Source organism: Anopheles maculipalpis, chromosome 2RL (genome assembly GCF_943734695.1).
Source record: "Anopheles maculipalpis chromosome 2RL, idAnoMacuDA_375_x, whole genome shotgun sequence".
Lineage (NCBI taxonomy): Eukaryota > Metazoa > Arthropoda > Insecta > Diptera > Culicidae > Anopheles > Anopheles maculipalpis.
The window spans coordinates 21397614-21411731 of NC_064871.1; the positions used below are offsets into that span (position 1 = coordinate 21397614).

General features: G+C 41.9%; 3 protein-coding genes across 4 annotated transcripts in view; 2 read left to right on the forward strand and 1 right to left on the reverse strand.

Annotated features, from left to right (window-relative positions):
* LOC126558139 (60S ribosomal protein L3) overlaps window positions 1-14118 on the forward strand; it is a 438353-nt gene that overhangs the window by 126781 nt on the left and 297454 nt on the right. The gene's annotated exons all lie outside the window — the stretch shown is intronic.
* LOC126565411 (UDP-glucose:glycoprotein glucosyltransferase) overlaps window positions 1-14118 on the forward strand; it is a 391865-nt gene that overhangs the window by 60393 nt on the left and 317354 nt on the right. The gene's annotated exons all lie outside the window — the stretch shown is intronic.
* Window positions 8049-14118, reverse strand: part of LOC126557282 (uncharacterized) — a 202755-nt gene continuing 196685 nt past the window's right edge. The window contains exon 10 of the transcript XR_007607034.1: window positions 8049-8068. The gene's annotated coding sequence lies outside the window, so the exon portion shown is untranslated. The remainder of the gene's footprint in view (window positions 8069-14118) is intronic.

A 14118-nucleotide genomic window follows, 5' to 3' on the forward strand; every position in this document is an offset into this window, starting at 1 on the left:
GGTGCCGGATCGACTCGGAAGCTTTTTCAGAAATGTGTACCGGTGTGGGACGGAAGCAGATTTTCAAATGGTGGCAAAAGTGTCGGCTTCCGTCCCATCGTTTGCAACTGCCGGCTTCTAAGAAGGTCAAAGGTTTTCGAGCAAGCGAACAAGCGAAGATGTTTTATTGCTTCGCGCTGGTGTACGAGGCGCATGTAAGTGGCGTGGGTTCTCAATTTTCATTTCCAACTGGCATGCTATGCCAAAGTTACCGTTTATGCGTGTTTTTTTTTTCTCTCGCTACTTTTGCGCCAAAACGCTACGGGGGCAGGCAGCTTTCGTTTCTACTGCCATCAGTTTTACGTACTGTATAACGCGTTTGATGGGTTTTTAATGGATGCGAATGGAATAAAATGAAACGCCGATGGATAATTGTGTGATGTGGTGGCAGTCAGGGCACAGCCGATGGTAGACGGGTAGCCGAGTAGGGGGCAAAAGGGAGACCGTTTGTCTTCTTTTTGTTTTGGCAAAATATATCATTCATCCACTAAGATGCGTTGGTTTTAAACTGTAATTTTAATTTCGACCAACAGATGGTTGGAAAATCGTATGATAATTGTGCGCTTGCTTCACAGGAAGGATGAGGGTCATTTGTTCTTCAATATTTTTTTTTTGTAATTAGATTGGATGAAAGGTCGAATTCATATTTAAAATGTGATAATTGTAGTGAAAATGTACGTTAAGAGCAAACGGCAAAAATGATTTATTTTATAAGATATAAAAATGAGTTTCGGATATTTGTAAATATTAGTAGATGAATTTCTTTTGCAGAAAATGATCCAATTACTTTCACTGCTATTTTAGAACTTTATTTTTGAAGGAACTTTTAGGGAAAGTAATCATCTTTTCTCATCTTCTTCGTGAAACCTGCACATGACACGCGATAAAATGTAAAAGTTAAAAGTAAAAATTTATTCTTCCACTTCTCTACGGTTCTCGCTTTTCTTCCAATCACTACTGTGTGCTGTTGGATAAGTGCATTAGCTTGCACAGAATGATTTCTTTCTACTGTTCCATAAATTTGAATTCGATTTAAAAATGCTAGCAATGCAGCGGAGACAGGTTTTCTGCTTTCTTCGTTCGATGTGTACGGTATAAGGCATTGGTTGCACATTCACCGGCACCGTAAAAGTCATGGGATGAGGCAGAGGCTTGCGTTGGGATGTTGAAGCTGGGGAGATGCTAGTAGAATTATGTTCACCTCTCGTTAACGGTGATACTATCGCCTGTAAAGAGTGTGGTAACGTGAAAGGTGCGTTTAATTTTTCCCTCTGCACGTAAGAAACGTTCGAACTGTGTGAATGTGGAAGAGTAATGCTAAATGGTTGAATATTTTACACGGAAAGTGGGTCACTGGCTTGGGTGTATGTATATATTTTTTTTGGGAAAAAGGTCAAGAGTCTCTTCATACCCTCACCGTGATGGTAAAGGCGTACACGCTAGAGTGCTGTGTTTAAAAAATGGTTGAAGTGATTTTTGGGTTTATATCTAGATTAATAGTAGGACTACATTTTCATAAAACCTCTCCAAAAAAGCTAAATAATTTTAGCAAGCTTTTTTATTGAATTGTGCCTTTTGTGCCATTTTCCTTTGCTATTTTTGAAGCTGTTCGAGCCTCTTGGTTGTGACGTTGCCAGCCCACATAACAAAAAACAAATCAAATTTATAAATATTATTGAATTTAAGTCGACAGTTTTTAGGTCCACTTCGATCCATCTTTCATCAATTTATCTTCGAGTCACGAGGAGTGAGAGCGAACTCGTTTGCTTTTTGATTTTAATTTAAACTCCCACCCAAACATAGGGCCAAAGAATGACTCTGTGAAAAACTGTCCCCTTTTCCGACAGCAGCATTGCTTGAAGAACTGCATCACCAACGATGATGATGTGCTGGACAAAGGGGGAAAAAAACGAAGAAAAAGCGAGTGACTAGATTTAATAAATTAACCTGCCCGGAAGTTCCGGCCAGATAGATGGCATTGATTAAGTTGATTGATTTACTCACTACCAGCCAGGCCTGCGCTTTAAAGCGCTTTTCTTTAATGGCGTCTATTTAAGCTTGGTTCGTACGCTGTCTTCAACCTTTTGCCCGCTTTTCTCATCATCTTTTACCGGCCATCCGCTCTGTGATGGGTTACATTCTATTGCGGTTCCTTCAATTGCTTTCGCACAATGAACGTTTCCAACTGAATCAATCCGAAGCAGATTCGATTCCACGAGCCTTTATTAGCGAAGGTTGACCGACCTTGTACCTTGGCTGGGAACAAGAAACAGGGCACGTTCGTTCACGACCAACACCCGGGGTTTGCCGGAGTTCAATCAGCAGTGACATCACCAGCATCGTCTTGATGACAGTTGATGCTATTGTTGCTGGTGAAGAAGGACGCGAGTTTGTTTCGTTTTTATTTTTGGGAGAAGAGTTTTGAATCGATTGAACGCAGGTTCGTCCCTATCAAGATGGCGGCTTGCAAAGGAAAAAAGTTATCTTGGGTAGGGATCGATAGAAACATATTAAAAAAAAGGGTAAACAATATGTTGCATTCGCTCGGTGAGCATCATTAGGGAGGGCCGAGCGGTTGTGGAAATCAACAAGTAAATTGCCCAACTTTTCAAAGCCACGTTTCTGTGTTTTTTTTATGCGGCGTCCATCGGTATCCCCTTTTTTCGGCCAATTTTCAAACATTGTAAACATGATATTATATTTTTATGATCATTTGTATTCGTTTGTATTCGCCAGTACGGCGGGGAGTCAGCTAGTCAGGGAGCTACGACAAGGGTTTGTAAGATTGTGCCCAAACACTCATTCCACACTTCTTCACCCCGAAACTAATAAAGAAGGCAGGGAAGAAAGTAATATTCAGAGTACATGTTTTATCTTCGGCTGAAAGGTTTTTCTCATTCACGGTGGAGCACGCCCGTCGCCCGTACGGAGATAGTCGATAGATGCTGCTTGAACACCAATTTGCTTAGCAAAACCGGGCGACCCGACCGACCATCACTTATCAATCGAACGCAGCGTGTTACGCGGTGAATCGTAAAATGGGCATTGGTTTGCCTTTATGTGAGGCTTTATTTTGCACCGGACCCGTGCATACGGTAAAAAACGATAACCTTGTGACCTTTTCTTTGGCAAGAACCTTTTTTAAATGGGAATGGCACACAATGGAAATTATTTTCGTACAATGATAAACGAATTATAATTCGGAAATTTAATATTTACATAAAATTGAATGAGCACTTGGTGTTAAAAGGTATTTCTTTTAAAAGAAGAACTAAGACACGAGACATTTTTTTCGAAAAACTTGAGCTCACATGGGAGTTGGTAAACGAAAAAAAAATGAAGTAAGATGAAAGAAAAATTCATATTAAAATAATCATTAAGATGTCGTCGAGTTGAATTAGAAGTAGATAATAACAAAATTTTGTAAGAAATGATCAGATTTTAAACAGTTTTCCTTATATTTGATATCTTCTTTTTGGCTTAACGACCTCGCCTTATAATGACCGGCGCCGCTGTCGCCTACACCACCGGGTCACCTCTTGATGATGTACTTGATGTAAACACATTAAATTTGAGTATTATTTGTTATTTTACTTATTTATTTACTATTGAGTATGACGGCATGTTGCGTATTGTCAATACCATGTGTGATTGAAACAATGAACATTAATAGCAAGGCATTTCCTCCTTATTCTTTGCACTATCCCGGTGTAACACATCTGCCAAACATCTCTCTAGAGTATACATTAACTCGCATACAACAAGCGTTACGTAGCATTATACGGTATTTGGTGCAGAAATGCTCTAGTTTAACAAATAACTCGCATTAGACAAGAACGTAAGAAATGTACATTCAACTATTTTGACCAAGCGACCACCTTAACATGAACATTCAAACACTTACCAGCGCACCCGGCTAGCGAGCGACGCAATGCAATATGATATCAGTTCAAAACAACCAGTGGTCAGCCAAACAGTGATCAGCAACACAGAACAACAAAACACAATACTACTAACTTCATGCATATCGAATCATAGTAAGCAGATAGATCAAACGACGAATGATATCCGGCACATTTTAGACAGACTCGGCAATCGATCGCACCGCTCCGATCGATCAGTTCAATAATGCCGCGATACATTTTGTGCTTAAGTAAATATTTTTGTACAAAATGCAATAACAAAAAGAAAAACCACTAACAAACAAAAAACGAGCAAAAACTATTGTAAGAATTGGGTATAAATAAAGCGGGCTAGAGAGCAGTCTTGAGAGAAGGTACATCAAGTTTAACCTTGCGTTCAATTCTTTCTAAAGGTTTGAACGTCCCCCTACCAAAGGTAAGGCCTCGATGTCTCCAACGTTCCAGTAAGGAAGATTCTCATCTAGAATCTTCAGACTGCCTGGACAGTCCGTTTAAAGAAAGATATTGGTCACAGCTAGAAAACACGTTGTTCCGTTCTCGTCGCGATTATTGTCGCATGTCCGAAATTCTTCTTCCCCACCACACAGGGCATGTCGGTTGTGGATGTGTGGTTGTTGTCCAGGTCTATTGGTAGAACCTGGACAACCTGGTTCAACCATCGATACCTGGCCAGAATCGGATCCAAGAATGATCGGCAAGTACTATCCCGCAGCCGCGACTTTGCAACTCTCGAGACTGAAACCGCCAAACACTCTCGAACCCGACGCCATCACAGCCAAACTCGTTGTGTCAAAGCTGGACTGGATCGGAGAACACCCCAACTAGCATTGTTGCACGATTTCCACCCATTTCTATGCGTTTCTATGCTTCCTCAACCCCCTCGACTCAACAAGCTTGAATGTTGTTGCTATCGTCGTTGGTTGTTTCACAGCCCATCCCTTTCTAACATTCTACTGGCTTTCTTCGCTCTCGCTCTTCTTGGACTTAGTCGTTTTCAGTTTGTGTATTTGGTGATTTTGATCAAAGGCAGCCAGCTTCATTGTAAAGTGAAAAAGTGTGAAGGTAAGTCGTACCGATGTTGGTGTCTGTATTTTTCATCCATAATTACGGTAAATTCCATCTTTTTGGATAAAAAAAAATCCATCAGAAGTCATCCGAGGATACTCAGCGAACGATTGGGATAAAGATTAATGGCAAATTTCCAGGTAAATGAAGTGAAAACAGTCTATTTGGTGACGAGTGATTAACAGTGGTTCGTGTGTCTATCACTTTCAGGAATTCATCTAGTTCAGCACTGAAATCCTTGTGCCTACTTCCGTATATTGTCCTGAATGCAGAATAAGAACTTCAGCGGAAAGAACCAACGAAAACGACAATGGATTTTCAGATTTTCAATGGATGGAAACGAACTCGAAACGATGGGGTAAAGAAAAGCTGTGAAGAAAAGCAGGTGAACACCGGGTGGATAGCCATTTCCTAAGGATGTGGGTAAGTGCAAAGTGCCTGTGGAAAAAGTGCAAAAAAGTGCAGTGTTTAGAGCAGTGCAATAAATGTAGAACAAACGTTTTCGTGTACAAATCAAGTGTGCGTAACCATTTTGATCCGAACCGCTGCTATGGAGATTTGGGCTTCCATAGCAGCAAAGGTAGGGTGATGCATAAAACATCTAAAAAGAGGGAATGAAACCTCCCAGTGCGACACAAAAACACACGCTGTTACTTCTGCTATTGAGCAAAACTTGCTCCTTAAAATGCGGGTGTTTCATTCATATAAAGATGTTGCAACAATGCTAGTTGGGATGCGCCTGCCTCCCTTTTACGGCAGTGTGGAAATTGCCCCCGCAATTGCAGTTGCACCGTTATCGGATCACCTGTGGCACTACAAAAAACACTGAAGACGTGGACAATACAATAAATAGTAATAATAACAATAATCTATTATTGGAGTTAATTTGACATTAATAAGTCTTTGATTTTTCAAGTTTTTATCCTTCAGATTTTATAGGTTTCTTTCAAGTGTATTATCGTTCTTTGCATTTGAAGATAAGATTGCTTTTATATTCATCTTTCATCCAACAATCCATACAGAAGCGATATGCTATCTAAACTGGCGTAACTCCTGTCCAATGGTTGAAGTTGTGCCACGAGACGCAGTGTTTGTGTCGTTCATGTTGGCGTAGCAAAAGTGGTCCCGTTTCATGACTGCATGAAACGGATGCCGAGGTTTAGTGTGCAAGGTCAAAAGCAATACCAGCCCGGGAGACGATTGTACTACGAATGGCAAAAATGTAACGAAACAGTTACATTTCATCATCTTTTAAGAACCGTTTTCTTTACGATTTTGCAACAACCGAAAGCGAGCACTAGTGCTGGCTGATAGCATGGAAATATCATTCTATTCTATTCCCCGTTGGCGGCGGGAGGTGAAGGTGAGGTGAAGTAAATGAAGATAAGCATACATTATGGGTCGTACGGTTGATTCAATTTTTCTTCACAGACGTACTCAAGCGACCAAAGCACGCAAAAGCAAATCTGGACGGGAGATTTTTTCCTCTGTGTGAGTCTGTATGGACGAGAACGATCAAAGGAAAAGTGTCTCGTGAAAGCATCATTCCCACTGCCATGTGTGAAAACCACTGACGGACGCAGAATTGTGAGCAACGACAACGAAACCGTTCTTGCGCCATTCCGTCCCAGTCCGCCGGGGCTCCAAAAGTCCTTTTGTGCGAAGGGATGAAATAAAATTTTTGCAAAGGACGAAATGAAAAGTGAGACTCAAGTTGAAAAGAGGCACGAAGAATGCTCCAACGCATGAGTAGAGGAAGGAAAAACGTAAAAGCACAAACACAAACATATACACACAAACACACAGAGACTCATTTGCACACGCACATGGGTAACTTTGGGCGGAAACGATTCAGATAAAAGTGGATAAAAAGTTTTGTATGTAGGCGAAAATTGAAATGAAAACGAGTGCGACGAGATTTGGTGGTGAGATCAAAAGTCTGACAAATACACTTTGTAAGGCGTTTGTGCACGTCCGGAACCCGGATGATGGATTGGTGTGGTGGCTAAAAGAGGGGTGTAGTGTGGGGGGAAGGGAAAAAGGACGGTAAGCTGCGTCGCACGGCAGATTTATAAACAAAACAGTGCACATGTGTGCAGGTACAAAGTGGTGTACGGCTTTAAGGCAAACTATAATGTGCGTAGAGGAGCTGTGGGTTGGGGTGGAGTGTGGTGCGGACGACATGACAGATGGCTTAATTTCTCATTGGGCGTGATGTCGCATGGTGTCTGGTTTGAAACGAGTTAATAACATTTTCAGGTAACAAACACACTTTCGTACAGGCCCTTTAGCCAAATATTGCGCAATTTTTCAACGCGTTCAAGTGTTTGTCGGATTATTGAGGATTATACGGATTCCGGTCCGCGCTTATAATGGTATGCGTGTGAATAAACATGATGATTGAGATGGTATCCGGTGGACTTGCTAGTTGAAATTTATAGACAAAATTGTGAGATTATGGCTCATTTAAAAAAAAAATTTGGAATGATTTCTCCCTGAACCCAACGCAAGTCCGAGCGGATTATGTTTTGCATCGACGGATGGGAAATAATTTACTAAGGGACACATGAGTTTTATGCAATAAGCAAGGGAATAAAATATGTACTTTTCTTGAAATGTTGGTTCATATAGCTGAATTGTGAAGAAATATAGCAAATGATGAATGTTGTAGTATGGGACCATAGCTCACGAGTTATTAAATGAAGTCATTAAGATCAAAGCACATCAAAGGATAGTGTTGCTGACGGAAAACAAACGGGATGCAAGCATCCGCCATTGATGGGCCGATCATGCGAAGGGATGACCGATCACCAACTCTCGTGGAGTTCCTTATTACGTCGTCAGATCTACTTGCCTTTTCCTGGGACTGGAAAAGCGTTGGGATGGTGGGAGTCACTATTTTCGCTAAGGTCGGAAAGTTAATTTTTTTTTCTGGACCAACCAGAAGTTAAGTATTTACCAGCGGACCAGTGCTCAACCAGCGACGATTCTCGTTAATTGCGTGACCGACATCCGTGGGGAAGGTTTGGAGGAAACTTCTCCTGAACCTTAGGTCTAACCGGGCGTTCCCAGCAACGTTCAGGTCGGACAGGTTAACCTGTTTTCCTGGACTAACCAGGAGTAGTATTTATCCGCGAACCGTATTAGCCGGCGACGATTTCTCCTAATTTTTCCGACGGAGCGGGGAAGCATTTCTAGGACCAACATCCTAGTAAGGAAGGCAAAGGTAAAAATTCTCTTGAATCTGAAAGAGTACGTACCGTCTGTGGACATTGTAATATAATGTAGGGCTGCCCAGTTGTTGGGGCAACAACGGCGCTGGCTTTCATATGGCTGGAGTTTAAATCTCATCCGGATCGTTTCTCCGTACTGAGGACTGACTATCTAACTGTGTGGTTTCAACAAGCCATGTAATATAATTATGATGGTGCAATTAATAAACTTTTTAACATCGAGCAATGGTAAACATACATGGTAACAATGGTAAACATCGTAAACTATTTTCTTAACTGTGAATGTTTAAAAGAGGAGGGTTTTAAACATGACATGACATAAACATTTATTCATAAGCTGTCTATTCACCAGCTTAACTTTATTATCACTGTCTTATATCCTTCCAGTTATCTGGTACCTTACGTAAGGTTTCCTCTTTGTTGTCAACTTTCGTCTTCTGATAAGATTACCGTCAGAGTAAAGCGCACCATAAGGACAACAGTATGGGCTTCGGCAGACTGTTGTCATTAAAACTAAAAAGAGGAATGTTAACAAACCCAAAACTACAATATCGTACAAGCACCGCGCTTCGGTGCAAACGACATTCACCTTCGGCTGACTGCATCCGTGACCGTGAGGTAAGACAGCGCCTAGATGTGTTACTATGCCATTCGGTTTGCCGCTGATAGCGGAAGCAGCTGAATCTGCTGCGGTGGAACTGGATCTTCGTTTTTGTGACACGTGACTGAAACTTTTTCATCACATCAAGATGGTGTTAACCGCAGGCATTTGTCGCCGGGAAGCGTCTGAGCACCGGGAAGCTATCGTCGGTCCGTGTGCAGTACGAACACACTCTACAATGTGCGAGTTCGTCGCAAAATTTCATACGCAAGTGCGACCATCGTTTGAGGTTAGGATTGCAAGGCGAAACACATAATCCTTGCTGCAGGCATCATTGGAGCAGTCGGGTGATACAAATGGCAAGTGTTGGAACGCTTTTTTATGAAGTATTCATTTGACTAGCCGAGCACTGGCTTGCAGCAGCAAAAGCAATAACGGTCGTGTAACGGCGAGTACGGTTGGATGGGTTTGAAGGTTGTTTCGCGTACCGTGGCGCTAGTATTGCAAACCACTAAAACCAAAGATACAGCAAATATGTGGGGCTGGTTTTTTTTGGAGCGTGATGCAAATATTAAATATTTGCGGAAAGAATTGTTTTTGGGTTTCGAAGCTACTCCCGCCAACAAGTTAGTGTAAGGTTAGGAATCGTAAATGGAGGGTTAGAAGGCGAAAATATTTTCTTTATATAAAAATTGCTCGTTAAAAGCTCTGTTGTGAGTATTACATTATTTTACAAAGTTTGCACATAAGTATGTGATCAACCCAAGAATTTTAAACCATTTTATTATTTCAAAGTTTTCCAGATCACCGAACTGGAGCACAAAATCGTAATTATTAAGTACTTTAATCTATTAAAACTTTGTGCTTTTGTTTGATATTTCGGCTCCCAGCGTCCCATTAATGCAAGACTAATAATTATACACTTTGAGTTTGAACAAATGTTGCCCTTTTGGATGGATGTTTACGTTCCGGTTGGGTGCGGTTATCGGTAATGTTTGCCAAAGGGCTAACAAATCGAATCAAACAGCACACGGAAGCCAGAGCGTACCACGAGTGTCCACGGGTACGAGAAATGATTTCATTTTTGTCAAAACAAACAGGGAACGAAAGTTCCTCCAGTAAGCCATTCCCGGCCATATTCCCGGGAACCCGGCTCCGGTTCGCTATTAACGAGGGGACAATCAAGCACTGGTTGACTCTATTTTCATTCTGACCTGGTGGTGGTGATGCGCGTGGGGCGGCACGAATGGGGAACCGGGGATTAGGATATAATTTATAGCTCCGGAAAATATACACATATTTATTCATGCGTAGCTATTGTTGGCTTACCGGAATGGCGGTTGACATGGGTACGGGGTGTCGTTGGGGTGAAGTTATGAACAGTGTATTACTGGCTTCAGATCCGATCTTTTGGATACAGCTGGACGGCGAAAGTTGGGTTCCCTGCTCCCGGCCTTTATCTGCTCCATCCGTGGCGAACCGGCTTTGGCTTTGAAGGCAAAAGTTACGAAAGAAAGTTAGTGGTGACGATTACGGAGCGCCACCTAGTGGCAGTGTCGGCAGTGTGCCGAAACAGACCAGCCGGCAGGCCCAACAGCCGACGACATGGAGAACAGATTTGACTTATCTTATCAGCAAACGTAAGTCTCGTAAGTCAAATGAGGTCGACCGACAAATTTACGGACCCATGTTTCCGCACGCTAAACCCGTTTAAGTGGAACGCCGCGAACCGTTTTTCCTCGTTGTTTTATCGTGCGGAAAAAGTTTTGAGCCTCTTTAAAATCGTCGTAATGCAAGGGGCAGCCGTGCATCTTGGCCACCAATTGGATACTGCACGATGAAGCTTTACTGTAACGCCGTACGGCCTTGTGCCTGAGTGAGCGATTGGAAACGGGAGGTTGGAGTTGTTCGGACTTACGGGAAAGATGCTGGTGCACTGGTGCCCGGGTTTTGATAAACGATTGCAGTGTTCAATGTTGCAGAAGGTTCATATATTTTCCGGCAATCGGAGTTTCGTTGAAATGTTGGTGCCCGAAATTTCCCCACCGTACAACTGCGTCCCCACGGCGTCTGTTTTTCACCCCATTTATCATCACTTTTCACCCGTGGTATCGCATGTGTTGTGTATTTTGTGGACGGTCCCGCCCAGCACGGAGTTCGCGCTGTTAAATGCAGTTGTTTTGCAGTTATGCATTCACAACATCTCGATCCCTCGGTTCGTTCACCGTCATGCAACGGTGGTTCGTTGCTTGTGCTGGGCGTGGGGTACGGCCCAGGGCCATCGAGTTAGGCAAAATGGGCAGGATAGAGACACAAAAACCGGGAGGCCGCTGGTGGGTCAGCAAGGGGGTTTGTTTGCGTTGTAGCTGTTTGAAGGTTGTAGTTTTCCTTGCGGCTAGATGAATTTTTCGTCTGCTGGCGTCATGTTCCTTCCAGCGCTTCGAGCTTGTTTTGGATGGTGGTGAAATGTGTTCATAGTGCCATGTCTTTGCCCTGCTCTAGGACACTCCTTAGAGGTGTTTGTTGGGTGGAGTTTTTTTTGTTTATATACCCCCCAAAAAATCCCTGTTTACGATGGTGTGCCACTGCTTAGAAGTGGTCTGCACACGACGGTAACTTGCATAAGCCGTGTCTGTCAGTGTGACTGTTTTAGCCCGCTGGCGTGCTGATGGCTCATATTTAGTTTGTTTGGGTGCCAGCGTTTAGATAATATTGTTCTTGCATTATGCGAATTTTGGCCCAATTTTAAACGCACGGTCAGTGAACGGATGTAAACTGCACAAACAACGCTGATACAGCGCCGGTACCGTAATCTGTTCATCATTTGGTTGGGTGAAAACATGGGAGGACAAAAATGGTTGCCTTTAAAATATAGTTAAAGGTTATTATGATACTGAAACCATTACCGACTCCCAAATGCGAAGGAGTTCGGTAACATTTTGCTCCACAAATCTCACCGCTGACCGGTTGAACAAAGACAACAGCAAACACGAGAAGGCTCCGGCAAAAGCTCGTAACAAAAGGTCATTAATTTTTTGGATGTGTATTGTGCCACAATGGTGCAGAGAAAAATGGCTTTCACCCGTTGTTTTGTTGTTGTTCTATTGACTGCTGTACGGTACTACGCTAGTACAGCGTGCCTTTTTGAACGAAATCACACAATTTCGTCTGTAAAATGGTGCAAGCAACATCAAAGTGCTGCTGGTGAATAGTGAATGTAGCTTGCAATTGTAAATGTTTTTACAACTAACGATAACAAACGCATTGTTGCGTTAGCTTAGCAATTTTTAAAAACGCCAGCAGAGTTTTTGAAAAGCTTTTTAAAACAGAACAAAATGAATGAGTTCTAATATAATTTGACACCTAACTGAAAAAAGACGAGCAAGTGACGATTAAAAAATTGTTCTTGTGCACATAACGAGAATTGTGTAAACAAAAATATTTCTCAAAATTAATTTGCGATGCGTACAATCTGTACCAATTCTCAGTAGCAAACATCAATGCAAATAGAATATAAAATTTAAATAACAGAGGCTGTTTTTTTGTCTGCTGCCGCTGCCTCTAATTGCAATATGATCTGCATTTTTTCAAACCATGCGGCAAACTAAACCCGATCAGGTGTAAATTTGCTGCTTTTGTACAATCCGTTTGATGAACAGACAATGTTGTGCTCTAATAAATATCGTAATCGTTTGATAACGCAAGCGATGGACGGTGGTGGGTGCTACAACGAACGACAATCACCATTGTTGTTACGTGGGTGGGAGTGTATTTGCAAATCTGCTTGTGTGTTTTGTGTGTATCGTCACCGAATTTGGGCGGCGACATTGTCTGTTTACAATTTTGCCTGTTTGGGTACGCCTGCCGGCAATGGTTTGTGTTCGAAGCGGTTACGGGCTTCAACTAACGATGAAACACCGAACTGCCAAAATCGACATGAAAGTGTAAAGCAAAAAGCAAGAAAAAATGGCACCCGATAGAATGAACGGGCTTTGATATGGGAGTTTTATGGAGCTGTTTTTTGCACCAGCGGGCGATATTTGGTGGCAACAGCAGCATTCTACCAAATATGCTGCACGCGTATTTTATTATCCTGTGCTACTTCCATTAGTTATCCCGTTTAGATGCCACTGGCTAAACGAGGGGCTTTTTTTATTTTTAGACCATACCTGAAAGTTCTAGGAAAATGAACCAAACTAAGCGACACATACCATTGAGAGTCGCGAGCGTTGACAATGCCTATCAAGTAAAGCGTTTTCAGTGGATCGGATCGGTGGTATGGTAAAACAAAAAAAGAAACAGTTAGCATACATTCCATAAACGCGTTTCGTCTGAATGGCTTAGTTGAAGTGAAGTATCTTACATGGATCGAAGTGCTGAAATAAAACAACACTGAACCGTGCCTGTGCTGATAGGAATGGAATGTTAAAGCTACTATTTTATGCATCCTGAAACACCATCATAAAGCAGACTAAAAGCGGGAGAGAGAAAAAAAGAAGAACGTAAGCACAGTTTGTTTTGTGTGTGAGTTATGCGTACTGTGCAGATCAAGAGGAATATAAATGGGACTCCCTTTTGCTTGCCATCTATATCGAAACCTTTTGCTGCATCAAAACACGCAACAACAACAAAAAAAAAACGAAGCTTGGGCATGTACTAAAATATGACATCCTTTCAATCTCATAATGGAGGTTGCCGAGAAGGTTTCTTAACGACCGAGAGGGCCCGCACTGATTGAAGGTCAAAAACGAGACGGAAAGCTATCAATTTCAGTCCTATTCATTGCGGATGTCACTTTTGCGTAATGTCATGCTGTGAAGCGTTAAGTAAACATGATGATAGCGATACCGGTCGACAAATGACGTAATTGATATTAAATTAAACTTTTTTTTTGTTTCTTATTTTGCGGAGCGATCCACTGCGCTGGAAAAATAGGTTTGAATAGGTTTATTTTAAGCGTTTATTTGGAAAATTAATTTGCATAGGCAAATTTAACATCGATTCATAATTGATGGACAAATGTTGTTGTGTGTCATATTTGATTTGAACGTAGGTACAATGACAAACGGGCGAATCGTTAATCTTTTGTTATGCGCTACGCACCGGTTACCGTTTCCATCAACGTTCTGTTTATTCAGATTCAAATATCCGACATTGACGAATGTTTGTATGTTTTTTTTTTCGGGAATGCATAAACGTCATAGTTTAGTTAGTGGTTAGGAAAAATATGATTTTCTTTATTCCTTCAGGACTTGAA